We start from the raw sequence: 18,310 nt of genomic DNA, 5'->3' as shown, positions 1-18,310 counted from the left end.
GGAATACAATAGATTGTTAGAATAAGCCTTTTAAATCATCAACTGTTGCCTGGGATCTTCAGGAAGCTGTGTCATTTCAATATGACACTTAACTCTCAGTCAGACATGTGGTCGCTTTCAAAAGCTCTATAGACAGTATCCCCTAGAAATATATAATGTGAAAGGACTTTACACTTTTTAAATGCTGTAATTTATATATATTATCGTAGCATTCCATCAGTTCCAGGTTCTCAGCCCTTGTCCACGAATGTCTTGTTCCAGTAGCCCATTTCTCATCAGGTTGCCCCGGTTCCCCAACACCTGACATGTACGTTGTAAATCCAGGTGATGTCTGAGCCAGTATGACTCTATTCATGTTACTCTCACTCATATCTGAGGTCGCTGGCTTGTATAGCATTGAGACTCTAAGCCACAGACTCTTACTGGAGACTTGTCCCAACTGGGGTCTCAGCCGGCAATCTTACCGTCTGAGCTATCCACCTGGAGAAATAAGCTGGCCAAAAGAGAAGATAAAGGCCACAGATATCAGGTCACAAAAACTCCTCACAGTGCACGGAGGGTTCCTTCCATAGTCCAGCAGCCTGAGACTGTATGATAAGCAAAAAGATGGGGGCTGAGGATTAGTGAGTGTCAGAGCCACTATCCAGGATGAAACAAGGAACATCCATGAGTACCACAGAAAAAGGGGCCCCGAGGACAAACTGCTGAGTGAGTACCTCAGGCAGCATAAGACAGAGAGTGCAGAGGAAGCAGAAGAGGAGGTGTCATGGAAGACCAAGCCCCTCCATGGGATGTACCATCGAAAGATGGAAGACATGGCTGATATTGAGAAATCCTACCAGTGGCTAGAAAAGGCCGGACTGAAGGACAGCACAGAGGCTCTGATCATAGCAGCACAAGAACAGGCACTCAGCCCCAGATCAGTTGATGCAAGGGTCTAACACACCAGACAAGACCCAAGATGCAGGCTGTGCAAAGACCCCCCTGAGACAGTCCAGCACTTAGTAGCAGGGTGTAAGATGCTAGCTGGGAAAGCATACACTGAAAGGCAAAACGAAGTGGCTGGGATAGTGTACAGGAATATCTGTACTGAATACAGACTGGAAGTCCCCAAGTCCAAATGGGAGACAGCGCCAAAGGTGGTTGAGAATGGCAGAGCTAAGATCCTGTGGGACTTCAAGTTCCAGACTGACAAGCAGATGCTGGCTGACCAACCAGACATTGTGGTTGTCAACAATGAACAGAAGACATCGGTCATAATTGATGTAGCAATCCCAAGCGACGGCAATATCAGGGAGAAAGAGCATGAGAAGCTAGAGAGATACCAAGGGCTGAAGGAAGAGCTAGATGGGATGTGGAAGGTGAAATCCACAGTAGTCCCAGTGGTAATAGGAGCACTAGGGGCTGTGACCCCCAGACTGGGAGAGTGGCTCCAGCAGATTCCAGGAACAAGATCTGAGATCTCTGTCCAGAAGAGTGCAGTCCTAGGAACAGCTAAGATACTGTGCAGAGCCCTCAAACTCCCAGGCCTCTGGCAGAGGACCCGAGCTTGAGGAAAACACACACCACCTGAAAAAAATGTGGTATATATATATATATATATATATATATATATGGGATATATATATATATATATATCAATTCATTCTATGGCTTTATTTCAATTCTACCGCTGCACAATCTATTTGTATTGTATCTTCACATCTTGTCACACATGCATATATGTTCACACACACACACACACACACACACACACACACACACACACACACACACACACACACACACATACACACACACACACACGCACGCACACACACACACACACACACACACACACACACACACACACACACACACACACACACACACACACACACACACACACACACTGTCAGCCCAGTAAATCTGTGTAGACTACCTGCCTGTATGTGTCTGATCATGTCCCATCTGGTAGAAAGCTACAAATGGTTGGGAAGCCAGAAAAAAATAAACTAGTAACATCGCCACCTCCTAACTTAGAAATCAATCTAACATCACTGGTGATCTTAATAATCTTAAATCTTAATTCTTAAATTTGGATATAATGAGGTCAATAATAACACCTATTTCCTAAGTGTCTAACAAAAGTTGCAGCTGTCGTCATTGATGGTGTGTTTGTTCAGAGGCTGACTTGAGGGCCGGCATAGTGAGTGTGTTAAGGTCACAGGGCAGTACCCAGTTGTTGCTGATGAGTCACGCTGGGAGGCTCTCGGCTCCTCAGCTCCATCATTGTGGCAGCAGTCAGGCGTCCGGTTGGCAGGGTTGGCAGGGTTGCAAGGTGGCAGGGCCATGACGTCAACGTCTGACAGTGAAAAAAGGCCCGGTGGCGAGGGACAGGCCGACACATGAGGGTCTACTCCGCTCGCTCACCGAGAATTACAGATAGCAGCACATAGAAACATTCAAGTCAATTTTATTTGTATAGCCCAATATCACAAATTACAAATTAGCCCCAGTGGGATTTACAGCAACACAACATCCTGTCCTTAGACCCTCGCACTGGATAAGGAACAACTCCCTAAAAAAAAACCCTTCAACAGGGAGAAAAAATAGGAAGGAAACTCAGGGAGAGCAACAGAGGAGGGATCTCTCTCCCAAGACGGACAGTGTGTGGTGGATGTTGTGTTTACACGATTTACAGAATACAACACTGAAAGAGTATAACAGAATTATAATGGAATTATAAAATATATGAAGAATATGATGACGGGGGATGCCAAGCAGTGTCCAGGTGGCGATCACCATCACCATGGAGACCTGGAGGAAGGACAGACTACACATGCAAACAAGGGAGACTCACATCACAACATTCACACAGAAAAGGGGGAAGGAGAAGACATCGTTCAAGACATGATGGTGAACATAACTGAAAGAATCCTACCCTTAAAGTGATCATAATGGAGCCACCTTCAACACTATTAGGAGTGAGAGGGCTGAGAGAAACTCCAGCCAAAGTTTCTGCATTGTGATGAAATCATTTCATTAATAATCCCCTAAAAAAGATAGACCAGGAGAAATCTAGTGAGCTGTTACCAAAACTATCTTCTGAACTCCCCACTCCAGCGACCCTTAACATAGGGTCCATCAGTGTTTTGACAGGGGACTCAGACTTAATCATAGTAGATGTGTATGGTGCATGGCCTTGGTGAATGAGTGGAGATCTTTCTTACAAAAGTCCCATTCTCGAGCACTGGAGCTGATCGCAAAGCTATTACTGAGCTCGGAGAGTCAAATCACGCATTAAAGAAAATCAACTCTCCTCCTGCCCTGCGTGTACTCCATCGCACTACACAGCCACAGCACCATATTAGTGCCATGACTCACACCAGCCTCTAAATTAGCCACACACCAAAAAAAAAGAAAAGAAAAAAAATCCATTAGAAATCCACAAGGGATCAAACAGAGAGATTGAATGGAAAATGAAAATGCCAAAATAATCAAACATTAAAACTGGAATGAGAAGAGAAACAAAGCCAACATAAGAGAGGGGAATGAGATCCAGAGAGAAGTAGTAAGGAGGCTATAGAAAGACGTCAAGAAAAATCTCAATGAGATCTGAAAAATTGCTTTTCTATGCCGCCTTCCATTTGATAGGCTATGTGGGTTGGCATGGGTTTAAATACAGGAAGGCTCACGAATGGCCCTTTAGCTATTATCAGCCATGATGGGTTCAATTTCAGTCAGTGGAGGTCTGAAAGATAAGAGATATGGAGGAGGGAAAAGATGGCAAAGGTACTGAGCGGGTTCATGTTAGCAGACATGAGGTCCTTTAAATAACATTTGAACTTCTCCTGTATGGGGATAAATCCCTCCTGCACAGACAGGGGGAATAGGTCAGCCACAAGTAAACACATCACCGCAGACAGCAGCCTTCGGGTTTATGACACTTAATTACATCATTGAGAGCCAGCAGATTAATATCCGTTTCACTTAGAACACATTCGTCACACAACGGTAAAAATCAAAATATGTTACGAGTTCATAGCATCAATTGCACGACAAGGAAAAGGTTAGCAAAAACTTGACTGTGTGCATGTGTGTGCACACATAGTGTAACTTTTTACCTCACACACGTGTGTGTGTTTGTGTGTGTGTGTGTGTGTGAGGTAAACATTTTACACTAAACAGCGCATTTGAGCAACGCCATAGGAAGACAGTAAATGCATGAGGCGTAAAACGAGCAAGCCACCTAGGCCATCCCAAATTACTGTGCCATTGTGTCTCCACTGCAACGGCTTTATTTTGTTCCATTGGAATCGGCCGACGTTCTCTCCATCTCCACGCAATCAAGGACCTAAGTAGTGATTTCGTCAACTCACACCCAGATGTGCATTCATCGGTCCCACCTGTGTCCTGTCCCCGACTTAATGGACCCATCTGTTTCAGTGAAAAGACCCTGATTCACTTCGCGTCGTCACTGCACAACCACATGTTAGACAGAGACTATACAGTATGCTTTGTCTATTTTTTTCTTTTTAATCAGAGGTATTCACTGAGGATCCAAAGTCTTAACGAAGACATGAAACGCAAAGCGCGACTGCTGTGGGATTTTGTCGTGAAGGGAATGATACGGGGATCATTGTTTAAAGTTGGTCATTGAAAGTAGGCTTGGTGCTGGTTTTACATTTTCAGGTGTGTAACGTACACACAAAACACTGACATTACAGCAAAGGTGCTTTCACGCAAGTGCAACAGAGCCAAAGTTAGTTTGTCTGAATCGTGTTTAGCTTAAAAGTTTTTTTTTAGAAAAACAAGCTAGCACATCAGAAACACCTAAAAACTTTGAACTAAAAGATGGATTTGTCTGAGCACATTAAAGGGGATGGAGCAGGTCTTACTTGCACCTCTGGCGATGGTGTTTCTGTGAAATCCTACCTCGAATAAAACCACATGGGGGAGAGGCTAAGCGAGAATAGTGGTGAGGGTGGAGGAAAAACACATACTTTGCCAGTTTTGTTACCAATGAGTATTAAGTTATTGCAAAATCTTTAACATATTTTATATATATATGTATATATACTGTGTGTGTATGTATATATGTATATATGTATGTATATATGTATGCATGTATATGTATATATATATATGTGTATATATGTATGTATATATATATATATATATATATTCAAATATATCCTAGGGGGCCTTGTCCCATGAATGGATGAACTGCTGAGTGAGTACCTCAGGCAGCAGAAGACATAGAGTGTGGAGAAAGAAGAGGCAGTATCATGGAAGATCAAGCCCCTCCATGGGATGTACCATCAACAGATAGAAGACATAGCTGATATTGAGAAATCCTACCAGTGGCTAGAAAAGGCTGGACTGAAAGACAGCACAGAGGCTCTGATCATAGCAGCGCAAGAACAGGCACTCAGCCCCAGATCGGTTAAGGCAGGGGCCTAAAACAAGACCCAAGATGCAGGCTGTGCAAAGACCCCCCTGAGACAGTCCTGCTCTAAGTAACAGGGTGTAAAATACTAGCTGGGATAGCGTAAACTGAAAGGCATTACGAAGTGGCTGGAATAGTGTACAGGAATATCTGTACTTAATATACAGACTGGAAGTCCCCAAGTCCAAATGGGAGACACCACCAAAGGTGGTTGAGAAGGGCAGAGCAAAGATCCTGTGGGACTTCAAGTTCCAGACTGACAAGCAGGTGCTGGCTAACCAACCAGACATTGTGGTGGTCGACAAGGAACAGAAGACAGTAGTAGTGATTGAGTTAGCAATCCCGAGTGACAGCAATATCAGGAAGAAAGAGCATGAGAAGCTAGAGAGATACCAAGGGCTGAAGGAAGAACTAGATGGGATGTGGAAGGTCAAATCCACAGTAGTCCCAGTAGTAATAGGAGCACGAGGGGCTGTGACCCCCAGACTGGGAGAGTGGATCCAACAGATTCCAGGAACAACATCTGAGGTATCTGTCCAGAAGAGTGTGGTCCTAGGAACAGCTAAGATACTGCGGAGAACCCTAAAACTCCCAGGCCTCTGGTAGAGGACCCGAGATTGAAGAACACAAGCATCACCTGAAAAATGGTGAGAGGGAGATTTATATATGGCATGATGGGCTGTGGAGTCGTGGTATGTTATATGGTATAGTGTATGCACAATATAGTATATAAGCAATATTGTGTAATAATGTATAATATATGGGCATATGATGTTGATTATTCAACCATAACAAACCCGTATAGTAGCGACATACCTGCTGTGCATACATGCTTGCCTCCAATGTCCTGTTGTTGTTCCATTTATTTCTTCTCTCTTTTTTTCTTCTTCTTCTGTTTTGTTTGCTGTATGTTTTCTTTTTGTGTGTGTGTCTGAGCCTGCTGGTACTTGAAGCTGTTGTGTACCGGAGTCAAACTCCTCATGTGCATAGGCCCACTTGGCCAATAAAGCTGGTTCTGATTCTGGTATTTTTAGATATAATTCACTCATAAACATTTTCGCACCAGATGGCACAGCCAAAAGTAAGAGTAAATGTCAATTTGTGAGTGAGTGAATTAGGAGTCGGGTTCATGAGGTGTTTTGCATGTAAAATCTGCTTTGTAACTAAGAGACGGCCTTCACTGCTAAAGGCCATTGCTAATGATTATGGATTCATCATTCTTTTGGATGACAATTATTTTCTCTCCTGATAAAACTGAAACAGGGTTCCAGCAAATCTCAAATCTCTAAAACATTTATCTATTACAACCATGACTACCAGAAAAAAACATTCATTTACTCACAAGGCTTCGATAGTACCCCACTGTTTATAGTTTAACATAAGCTTTTAACCCTGTCTTGATGCATGCTCAATGATCCAGGTAGGAAAATCAAAGATGGTTGAATCAGCTCATCTGGATACAATGTTTATTAACAGATACTACGTTTCAACACTCAACTAAGTGACCTCTTCAGTCTAAATTGACTGCAGGTATCCCCACCCCTTATAAATAATACAGTACAGTACAGCTGCATAACGACCGAAAACAACGACCAATTTCATATGCAAATATGGCTGTGACCATTAACTAAAGTTTCAATACTTTCAATGGCTATGTGTGCTATTCACAGAGGGGGGATTGTTGCAATCACTGCATTGTAAGGTGGTGACAGATGCATAACGACCGAAACCAACGACCAGCTTCATGTGCAAATATGCTGTGATTGCAAACATTCCCAAATCCTCTGTGACTAGTACACATGGCTATCGAAACTCAAGTTAATGGTCAGACCCATATTTGCACATGAAACTGGTCGTGTGTTTCGGTCATTATGCAACTGTATCATTTATAAGGGGTGGGGATACCTGCAGTCAGTTTAGACCGAAGATGTCACTTAGCTGAGTGATGAAACGTATCTGTCAATAAACGTTGCGTCCAGATGAACTGATTCAACCTTCTTCGAAGCTTTCACTTAGGAGATAAGTCAGTAAATAATTTATTTTAAAGGACCTCTGTCAGTGTGGAATGACGGCCACACATCAGTTTGATAAACGCTGGAGGTAAAAAGAAGCTCAGTTGAGCTCCATCACGTCTTGCATCGCAGGCCGGCTAACCGCGTTTGGCTTGTGTGGTGCGTAGAAACCCCAGACACGTTTGTCATCTTTAGAGTGTAATTTTTCACTTCAAATAGAGCAGATTCAGTTAAAGTCTCTACACATTTTTGGATGACCCCCTACCCATACTATGTTTGGAGTCTCATGCCAGGCAGCTCTCGTCGCTATCTAAGACTTCACTTTGGACTGACCATGATTGTCGGCCCCTCAGATCAGCTCCCTGCAGTCTGGCCTTTACAGCATCTCTGAAACGTACTATGAGAAACAATGAGTCTTCATCCATGCCTCCGCACAATTAGGTTGGTGGAACAGACGATCCTGTCAGGCCTGCTCTTTACAGTAAACAACGGCCGTGTTGCCATCCCAGGAGACCGCGGACTTGTCTAATGTCGGAGTGATACATCATGGCCCAAATTCAGATGGAGTAACAATAGCTCTGGGAAATGGCAGCGAGCCTCCACTGAGTGCAACCTCATTAAGATAAAGTTGAAGAACAATAGTTGTGACCTAATAGGTCCTGACTTCATTTTGCTGCAACATAATGAGAACAATGTTATTAGCACCGACACAGGCGCATTTCTCTTCAGCAGTGACGGCTAATGGAGAGGTTGGAGCGTGGCTTTCCGGTTACGGCCTCATCAAAGCTGACAGAACAGACAGGAACATGCACGCAGGCATGCACGAAGGCATGCACGCACACACACACACACACACACACACACACACACACACACACACACACACACACACACACTGCAGGCTCCTGAGAATAAGTCAATAGGGAGAATAACCGCCTGCTGCGGGGCAGTCCCATATCTGGGAGCTTCCTCTCTGAGTGGAAGGACCACATAGCAGGTATTTCCCTGCATTGGATATCTTAATCCAAAACAAACAAAATACTTTTTGTCTGTTTCGTGGGGTTATTCCTGCAGCCCAAATTTGATGTGTTGCAGCATCAATTTAGCATTTGGAGAGGCATGACACAGATCATACTAAGCATGATCTACGTCCAGAACAGAACAATTCATAAAGGACAGTAAACCTACCCCCAAAGCAATCACCCTGTCATCTCGTCTTTGTTCTTTGGCAAAAATACTTTTTTAAAAAATATATTGAATGAAATAGAGAGAAACAGTTGTGTCCACATATTCATATTTTTCATCTTCGTGTTGGTTTTTCAGCAGTCAGTATCAGATTCATATGGATGTCACAGCGTGTCATCACTCAGGACGCCGTGCGTGTCTTTAATGCGGGTCGTTCTGATGCCGCCGCCTCTGATAACTCAAGGTTTCATTCGCTCTCCAGCCCGCCGAGCCCATGTGCCCCCCCCCTCCACCAGCTCAGTGTGTGACGTGAGGTGCTCACCCACCGCCTGCCCACTCATATCTCTCTTTCGCAGTGCGGGGTCGGAAACGTGTATCCCCGGTGTGAGCCCAGATATCGGGCCCGTTTCCTGATCATCAAGCCTGTCAATCGCGCCGCTTTGCCCATTGATCATTGGAAGCAGGCGTAACTAGCTGCTCACACGCAGCGCCACAAAGGCACAACCAGGAGGTGCTCGTCACACCTCCCTGCGGCCTGCCTTCTGATTGACTGCTCGAGAAAATAAGCTGCAAAGAGGATGTGAGCATGTGTGTGTATGTGTGTGTGTGTGTGTACATGTTTGCACGCACACAACTGCGCATATATAGTGGATATGTGTTTATTTGCCAGATTCAGAGACAGAGCAGCCAAGGAGAAAGCGATGGAGGCAGGGAAATGACAAAGGGAGAGGCAGAGAAAGCGAGAATGAAAGGGAGAAATGAGCAAAAATACCTCTCTGATGAAAAAAGATCTAAACAAGTCAGGTACAGGGGATTAACTGTGCTTTTAATATGAGTTTTTTTGTGTGCTAAATAGATAGATAGATAGATAGATAGATAGATAGATAGATAGATAGATAGATAGATAGATAGATAGATAGATAGATAGAACACACCTATACCATATAGTAGTATACTCCGCGGCATAAATTGGATGAAAAGAGAGCAAACAAGCGGTCTAAAGCTTTCAATATGTTTTCATATTTCATGTTTCATGCTTGTTTAACTTTGCTTCCTGTTTGCAAAGCCATTAATCTGACAGTGATCTGCTTGTATTTACTCTTTTTTTCTTCTTCCTGTCTGCCGTTACTGTGCGTGACAGCTCTAATTGGCTCTTGAAGGTGGCGGGCCTGCAACTCCGCTTTCTATTTTTTTAATCATATCTCTTTGGATTTTTATTTTTTTTAAATCAGATAAACTGCAAACTTTAAACTTCATACCACGAGGAAGGCCGAAGCTCTCCAAAGTAAAGTTGTAACAAATGCTGGGAAACGCCCCGAAATGTAAAGCTATTGTGAATTTCATTTCAATTCAGAGCAACAGTAACTAGAATCAAACTCGTCTTCCATCCATCCATCCATTATCCAAGCCGCTTATCCCAATTGGGGTTGCGGGATGCTGGAGCTTATCCCAGCAGTCATTTGGTGGCAGGCGGGGAGACACCCTGGACAGGCCGCCAGTCCATCACAGGGCTGACACGTGGTCCTTCCTATGTGCCAATTCCACATAATAAGGAAACACTTAGACAGGCAAGGACATCTGTCCTCAGACTGCCATACGTTATTTACATACGTACATCCAGCCCTTTTCCAGGCTGATCTCTCTACCTTACCAGCACGGGTTTGTGCTGCTGCTAGAGCTGTTAGAGTGTACGGTGTAGGCAGTTGAACTGATCCAACCTTGCTTACCTGGATTATTGAGCATGCACCGAGACATTTTGACATTCTTATAGTTTCAATTATTGGCTATTTATATCAATTAGATGGTCTTGATTAGTACGATTCCCCTGTCAACTGTTTCAGACATCGCAGATCAGCACTCTGGATGCCATGCTCTCTGGAATGCTTGTGCTCGGCACATCTCCATCAACTGAATAGAAGGGGACAGCCACTACCTGTCGTGGGCCCAACGTTTCAAAGACATTCATGTCACACTGGTTGCCAGTTTCTTCAAAAATACCAACATTAACTCATAAAAAGCTATAATGCATTGTTCTTAAAAAGTTACATTTGAAAAGTGTATAAACAATGAACTATTGTTCAGATGTTCATCATTACTCATTTGACACTCAGACATCTTACCCTTTGGCCGAGGCCTTGCAGTCTCAGGACGGGTCTGGCGACACAAGGTGGTGGGCGCAATCTCAGGTGGGAGATGGAGGAAGTCTCTCAGGTGCTGGATACCCTCACTGGTCAGGTACCAGTAAAAATGGCACCAGGCAGTTTGGTCCTTGACATACCCACAAGACCTCAGGGACTGCATTTTAAACTTATCTTAGTGATCGAACTTATCTTACTTACTGAACATGATCAATAAGACAGCGAAGAACAAGTAATTAAGAGCCATCTAGTGCTGCTCTAGTAACTGCTAAATAACCACCAAGCCAACACTTCACTGCTACTAGCATCGGCGTCGCCAGGTCATTTTGCCGGGGCTTAAGTGTAGCCCCGAATATAGTTTTAAATTCAAGCCTATGTGAAGCCCGACAAAAAACTAACGTGTGTGAATGTACGATAGTCTTCATAACATAACAGCCTGTCAGGATATATGCAGGTCTCTAAACAAACTATATGTGTGTGTGTGTGTGTGTGCGTGTGTGTGTGTGTGTGTGTGTGTGTGTGAAAGAAAATGTAATATTCCAATAAACTAATGTTAATGTAAATACATTTAACTTTTTTTCTCTAGTCTGGTACTGTGGCATGTCAATAAATGTTTAAAGATAGCAGTTGTGAAGTATTCTGCTACTACTCAATACTAATACTAATTACTAACAATTACTAATATTTTTAACATCACAATTTACGATTAATTTGGAGAGTAAGCAACAGTTTTTGAGGTACACATTCAATTTTTTTTAATGATTAAGACATGTGCTTTGAATGAACAATAAGGTGCCAGAGTGCATAAGAAAAAGCATCAAAGTTTATCAAAAAAAATGTCCGGGGAAGGATCCCCCCGGACCCCCCTACAGAAGTCCAGGCTAAGCCCCGAATGTCCTCAAATCCTGGAAACACCCCTGACTACTAGTAGTATGTAGTAGTAGTAGTAGTAGTAGCAACTGTAGTAGCAGTAGTAGTAGTAGTTGTAGTAGTACTTAGCAGTAGTAGTAGTACTTAGCAGTAGTAGTAGTACTAGCGGTAGCAGTAGTAGTAGTAGTAGTAGTACTAGCAGCAGTAGTAGTAGTAGTAGTAACAATAGTAGTAGCCGTAGTAGTAGTATCAGAAGTAGTACTTAGTAGTAGTAGTAGTAGTAGTAGTAACTACCTTGCCAACTAGTATCTACATAACTACCACTTTCAACAAAACCACACATTTTTTTTCTGGCAAAAATACTTCACAATGATACAAATACTAACTAATACTACTAATATTGCCACTACTACTGCACCAATAATAACAATAATAATTCTATTGTTTGTTTTAGTAATAGTAATAGTAGTAGAAGTAGTTGTAGTATTGTTATTTGTAGTATCATCATTGTCATAACATTCATTAGATGAAGTACTCTGGGTAGTAGTAGTATAGTTAGAAGTAGAAGTAGAATCACTTTATTTTCCAAGTACATTTTTACCCATACCCAGTATTTGTCCTCTGCAGTTAACCCATCCTAACTGTTAGGAGCAGTTGGCAGCCATTTCTGTGGTGCATGGGGACCAGTTCCAGGTCTACAGCAATGGCAGGAATATGTCCCCGCAATTATTAGCATTGTTATTATTCGTATTGTTATTATTAACCAGTATTGCCAGTAGTAATAGTCTTCTGGTGCCCCAAAAAAGCAAAAATGGTGCTTCCACTATATATATATATATATATATATATATATATATATATATATATATATATATATGACATGACAATTTCATTGCGTATAGAGGAAGATGAAAATGAGGAAGAAGATCACAGCATTTGCATTTTGTGGCATTTAGATGCCGTGATAAATATACTCTTCGGCTACTGCCACCTTTTGTCTCCTCTTATTAGATTAACCAAGATGAAGGGTGTTTATGGTGGGATGCTGCAGAAGGACTTGATGTCTGTCTGTGATCAAGTCAAGATGGATGGTTTGCACCTAACTGCCAAATGCCTCCCCGCTCCAGCTAACTCCATATGCATGTAGTGAGCCACTGGTGCCAGGCAACCATCATTTACCATTTTAACTCATGTCCACACAGCCGCTGAGGACTACAGATAGCTTAAAATACTGCCGGATCATTTTAATTATAAGCACTTAGCGTTCTTAGATGCATGTGCACACATCATTAAGAGAATGCATCAAGAAGGGGGTTTCATCTTTACGGCTGAATAATGTTTGATTCCAATTACGGATAATTATATAGAGGAAAGAAGCTATTTTATTATCCCCACCAGCTGGTAGCCATGGGATATTGTGTTGGTGTGTGGGTTTGTGTGTGTTTGTCTGTCTGCAGCTAATCTCACATACTATTGGGCCCATCAGCCTCAAAACATTTTTGCACAGTCATAACCAGAGTTGGGCAAGTTACTTCCAAAATGTAATATATTACTAGTTACTTTCATTTAAAAGTAATGAGTTACACTACAATATTACTTTATGTGTAGAGTAATTAGTTACTGATTACATATTACTTTGAGTTACTTTCACCAACCTAAACACCGAAACCTAGGCATTAAAAAAATCAAAGCACATACTACTTCTTTCATGGCGAATAATGGAAGCACAGAAGCTCAGATTAACTGGAGCTGATTACACAGAATTACACCACAACAAACAAATACATGACAAGACACAAAATATATTTTTCTATGCTTTTTTTAATTGCTTGGACTTCAACAACTTCATGTTAGAGCGTCACTAAACATACAGCCACCAGAAGGGCATTCATTTTTTCCATCCCTGAAATAGTATGGGACCAACAGCAACAAATATTAGTGCATCATTCATTGATTATAAAATATGGTTCATTTCAGTCCTGGATGAAGAAAAAAATAACACATAACCTCAACTTCATTAAATAAACAAGTGCATAGCTTGTAGTGTAGGCTATTATTTCAACAACAACAAAAAAACACTACAGCCAAACAGGGTAGACCTGCAGTACAAGCAAGGGAAACATACAGCCTTATAAAGGCTGATAGTAATAATAAATGATAAATAAAAATAAACTATAGAAGGCAATTAGCCTTGACCTAAGGCTTTACTACATACTGCTAAAGAACTTGTTAAAATGCAGCAGGAGTAGGCGCTGGAAGCGTGCTTCACTGAGACAGTTTCTCTTTGGAGTGAGAACAAGTCCCCCAAGACTGAAAAGTCAATCCACTGGTGCACTGGATGGTGTTGCCGTGTTATAGCGGAGTGCCACCTTTTTAATTCGTGGAAACTTGTGCAGGCTTTCCATCACAGGATCAGATTTGAGATAGTCCACCACCTCTGTTTCCACTGACATAGCTGCACCGGTTACATTGGCCTCTGCATCAAAGGAAAAAAAGTCCTCCTCATTGGAGGCAGCAACAGGTGGATGAGGATTATGCGTCAGGGCTGCTGGTTCTTCTGTAAAGGAGCGGCACTCCGTAATGAGCAGCAGCTTAATGTTGTCTTTTCTCATTTCCTCTTTTAACCAGCGGAGCCTAAACTTGGGGAGCGAGACAGCAGCCAGCAAAGCCTCCTTGGAGTCAAGAGTTGTTGCAAACCAACTTTTGATTGCGGTCACAATGATGTCTGGCAGTCCACTGGTCATCTACGATAGGCCATGTTTAATTGCGACGGTTTTGTTCATAAGAATTTCTAATGTTGGCTGAAGTGATCCATAAAAACAATTCTCCTCGCCCTGCAAAATGTCTAAAGCAGCTGTGAAAGGTCTCATTATAGAACAGTATTCTTTTAGAAACTGGTACTCCCTGTCATTCATACATTTAATCTGAAGCTTTGTGCAGAGGTTATTGATGACAGTGAGAGGCATTTCTGTAATGCAGGCATATGCCTCATAGAATGAGTTCCACCTGGTTACAGTAGGAACAATCAACTTTTTACTGCTGACCTCTTCCAGGTACTCTGATGCTATTATAGAGCGGCTGGCCTTTGTCCATAGTGCAGAACATTTGCCTGTAGCACTACGATACACAGCCTCATCCCAGTACAAGGATGACGTCACCCAGTAGGGAGAAGTTCCGCCTGAGCTGTAGGTGTTCGGGTGAAGGTACGGGTAAACGTTAGGTGAGGGTACCCCTAACTGTTAGGTGAGGGTAACCCTAAATGGCAGGTAAGGTTAGCCCTAAATGGTAGGTGAGGGTAACCTTAAATGACGGGTGAGGTAACCCTACAAGGTAGGCGAGGGTAACCCTAAATGTTGGGTGAGAGTTACCCTACATGGCAGGTGAGGGTAATCCTAAATGACAGGTAAGGGTAACCCTAAACCAGGGGTCGGGAACCTTTTTGACTGGGAGAGCCATAAAAGCCAAATATTTCTAAATATATTTCATTGAGAGCCATATAGTATTTTTAACGTATAATAAATTAAATATGTCTTACTTTTAATGCGACTTCTGGTGCTGCATGGTTTTGCTGATGGCCTTGTAGTCTGGTTCATACATGGTGAGGTTGAGCTTCATGCAGGCGTTGAGGCTTCCATCAGTTAAACGTGAGCGTAGGTTGGTCCTAATGTTCCTCATATGCGAGAAAGACTGCTCACATGCATATGTAGAGCCAAACATGGTCAATACGGCAATACTCACACGCTGCATTGTGTGGTATGTCACAGGAAGCTCGTTCCAAGTTTTAAGAATCAGCTGGTCTTCAGGTTGAAGATTTTTAATTTCTGTCCACTTGTGTTCCCTCGCCAGCTCTGCTCGCTGTCGCGCAAGACTTTCCAACTCTCCATTAAGTGACTTGAACTTACTCATCCACATGTCTGATGCCTTCAGGTCAGCAACTTCCAGCTCAAAGTCTCCGATAGAGACCCCGGGGATGCATGTCAGGTCGATTTTGTCCACTGCACACTCATGTGGATGAGTGATGAACTTGAAAAGACCAGTGCGCGCACGAAATTCTCCAAAACGTGCTTTGAATGACTGCAGGAGATTGAACGTAAAGCCAGCTAGCTGCTGGAGATCCAGATGTTGAGTGGAGTCACTTGCTAAGCATGCATCTCTAAATTGTTGCAGTCTTTCAAAGTGCAGAAGACGACCTGTTTCAATGTCCCTGAGAAAGACTTCCAGCTTGCTTTCAAATGCAAACACTGCTTGTTGAAGGGATGAGATTGTATTTCCAATACCTTGCATTTTCACATTGAGCTGGTTCAGATGGCCAGTTATGTCCACGAGATAGTGAAACTGCAGGAGCCAGTCAGTGTTGTCTAGCTCAGGATGCTTGACGCCTTTCATTTCAAGAAAAGTCCGGATTTCACTCAGGCAAGCTGCAAAACGGCTGAGCACCTTCCCCCTTGACAACCAACGCACGTTGCTGTGTAAAAGCAGACCGGGATAATGATTCCCAACTTCTTCTAACAGAGCTTTAAACTGGCGATCATTTAAAGCTCGGGCAACAATAAAGTTGACCACTCGAATGACCAGAGACATCACCTCACCAAGCTCCTGGCCACACGTCTGAGCGCAAAGCGCCTCCTGGTGCAGCATGCCATGAAAACTTAGGATGGCTCTCTTTTCATGTTCACGGAGAAGCGCTACAAATCCTTTGTTCTTCCCCAACATACAGGGTGCACCATCAGTACAGACAGAAATAAGTTTATCCATCGGTAGTTTTCTTTTCTTTAGCAAACTCCATGAAAGACATGAATAAATCCTCTCCTCTTGTTGTCCCTTTCATTGGCAAAACAGCCAAGCTTTCCTCACGCAGTGTGTCACCTGCAGCATACCTGGCAATGATACTGCACTGAGATAGATGGCTAACGTCTGTTGACTCATCTAACGCGAGAGAAAAGTATGTCCCGGCGTTTATGTCCTTAATTTGTGTTTCCTCGACTTGATTTGCCATCATGATGCTACGATCGTGCACAGTTCTTGCTGACAGGGGCATGTCTTTTATTCGTTTGATTATCTTGTCTTTATTTGGGAAGTCATCAAACAGTTCATTGGCCACATCAAGCATGAATGTTTTGGCATACTCGCCATCTGTGAATGACTTTCCATTCCTTACTATTGCCAAAGCCCCCGCAAAGCTAGCGGAATTCCCGTCACCTTGCTTGGTCCACACACGTAGTTGCTGCTGACTCGTCTGCACTCTCCGCTGTAGCTCCTCGCATGCCCTTTTCCTGCCGTCCCCCGCTGGATATTTCGATGCAAATGAAGCATGGTGCGTATCGAAGTGCCGCTTTATATTTGACCGTTTCATCGATGCAATTTTATCATTGCATATTAGACATACCGCAGATCCTGCTCTCTCCACAAATGCAAATTCCTCTGTCCACGCAGCCTGGAATGCACGGTAATCATCGTCTTTTTTTCTTTTCGCCATCTTTTCCGTTACAAGGGTTGAAGCGGATAAACTAGTTGGCTATCTGATAAAATTGATTTCTTCACCTTTACAATGACCCGGACATGCTCGCGAGCCATTGGTTCCCGACCCGACCCACGGGTGACCCGTGACCCGTGAAATTTATCTTCAAAACTAATTTCTGTTTACTTTAAAATGACACAGTATTATTAAGAAATATCACAAGTATTTTAAAATCAGTTCCAAACTGATTTTTTTGAAAAAAAAATAATTTTCAACTCAAAATTGTCTGGGAGCCATATGCCGTCACCGGAAGAGCCATATATGGCTCGCGAGCCATAGGTTCCCGACCGCTGCCCTAAACGGTAGGTGAGGGTTACCAGCCCAAACTTCACCAAGATATACACTGGAAGCAACTCTGGTCAGAAACCTCTCAGTGAACTTCATCCCCTGAAATAATAACCCCTCCATCGCTCTTTAAGAGTGAAATATTTAAACGTCCACATTTACATCTCAGCCAGGCCTTGAGACTGACAGATCAGCTCCATCTGCCTCCATTATGGCTGGTCCCAGACACTACCTGGCTCTAATGGAGGGGTGGAAAGACGAAGGGGGATAGAGATGAAGAGCTGGGAAGAGGTGGCGGTGATAAGTGATCTGTATCTTGTGGTAGCACTGCACTAATCACGGCCCCTGATTGACGAAACACACAGCCGCCTCGTGAGTTATTGAGAGATAATGGGATTCTCAGAGCAAGCAGACCGCTAAAGACAGATGAAATTTGAAATAAATCATGCAAATTTTTCTCTTTATCTCTCCAGTTTGTGCGTGTGTGTGTGAGAGTGTGTGTGTGTGTGTCTGTATTAGTGTGTGTTGTGTTGGAACACGCGCAAAACCCTCAGTATAATGAACGAGTTTAGTGAGTTCCTATACAGGTGTTTCTAGTTGCTTTGTGCTGAATTAAACTAAGTTAACATCCAGTAACACTAATTACCACTTTTAATCACTTTGGCTCAAGTGAGTAATGAGTGTGTGTATGTGCGTGAGAGAGTGACAGAAGGTAGCCCAGCGAGTAAATGAGTAAGATCTAAGTGTTCAATTGCCAGTGCTACCAGGTGGGACCATCCTCTGGGTAAATCATTGGACTGTGGCGTTATTACAGAAGTAGCAGGAGGGGGACTGCTCAAAAATGTCGCACCTTGTGGTCCACTTGATAGCC

The sequence above is a fragment of the Lampris incognitus genome, chromosome 2, assembly GCF_029633865.1.
Source record: "Lampris incognitus isolate fLamInc1 chromosome 2, fLamInc1.hap2, whole genome shotgun sequence".
NCBI lineage: Eukaryota > Metazoa > Chordata > Actinopteri > Lampriformes > Lampridae > Lampris > Lampris incognitus.
This window is presented reverse-complemented; position numbering follows the sequence as displayed.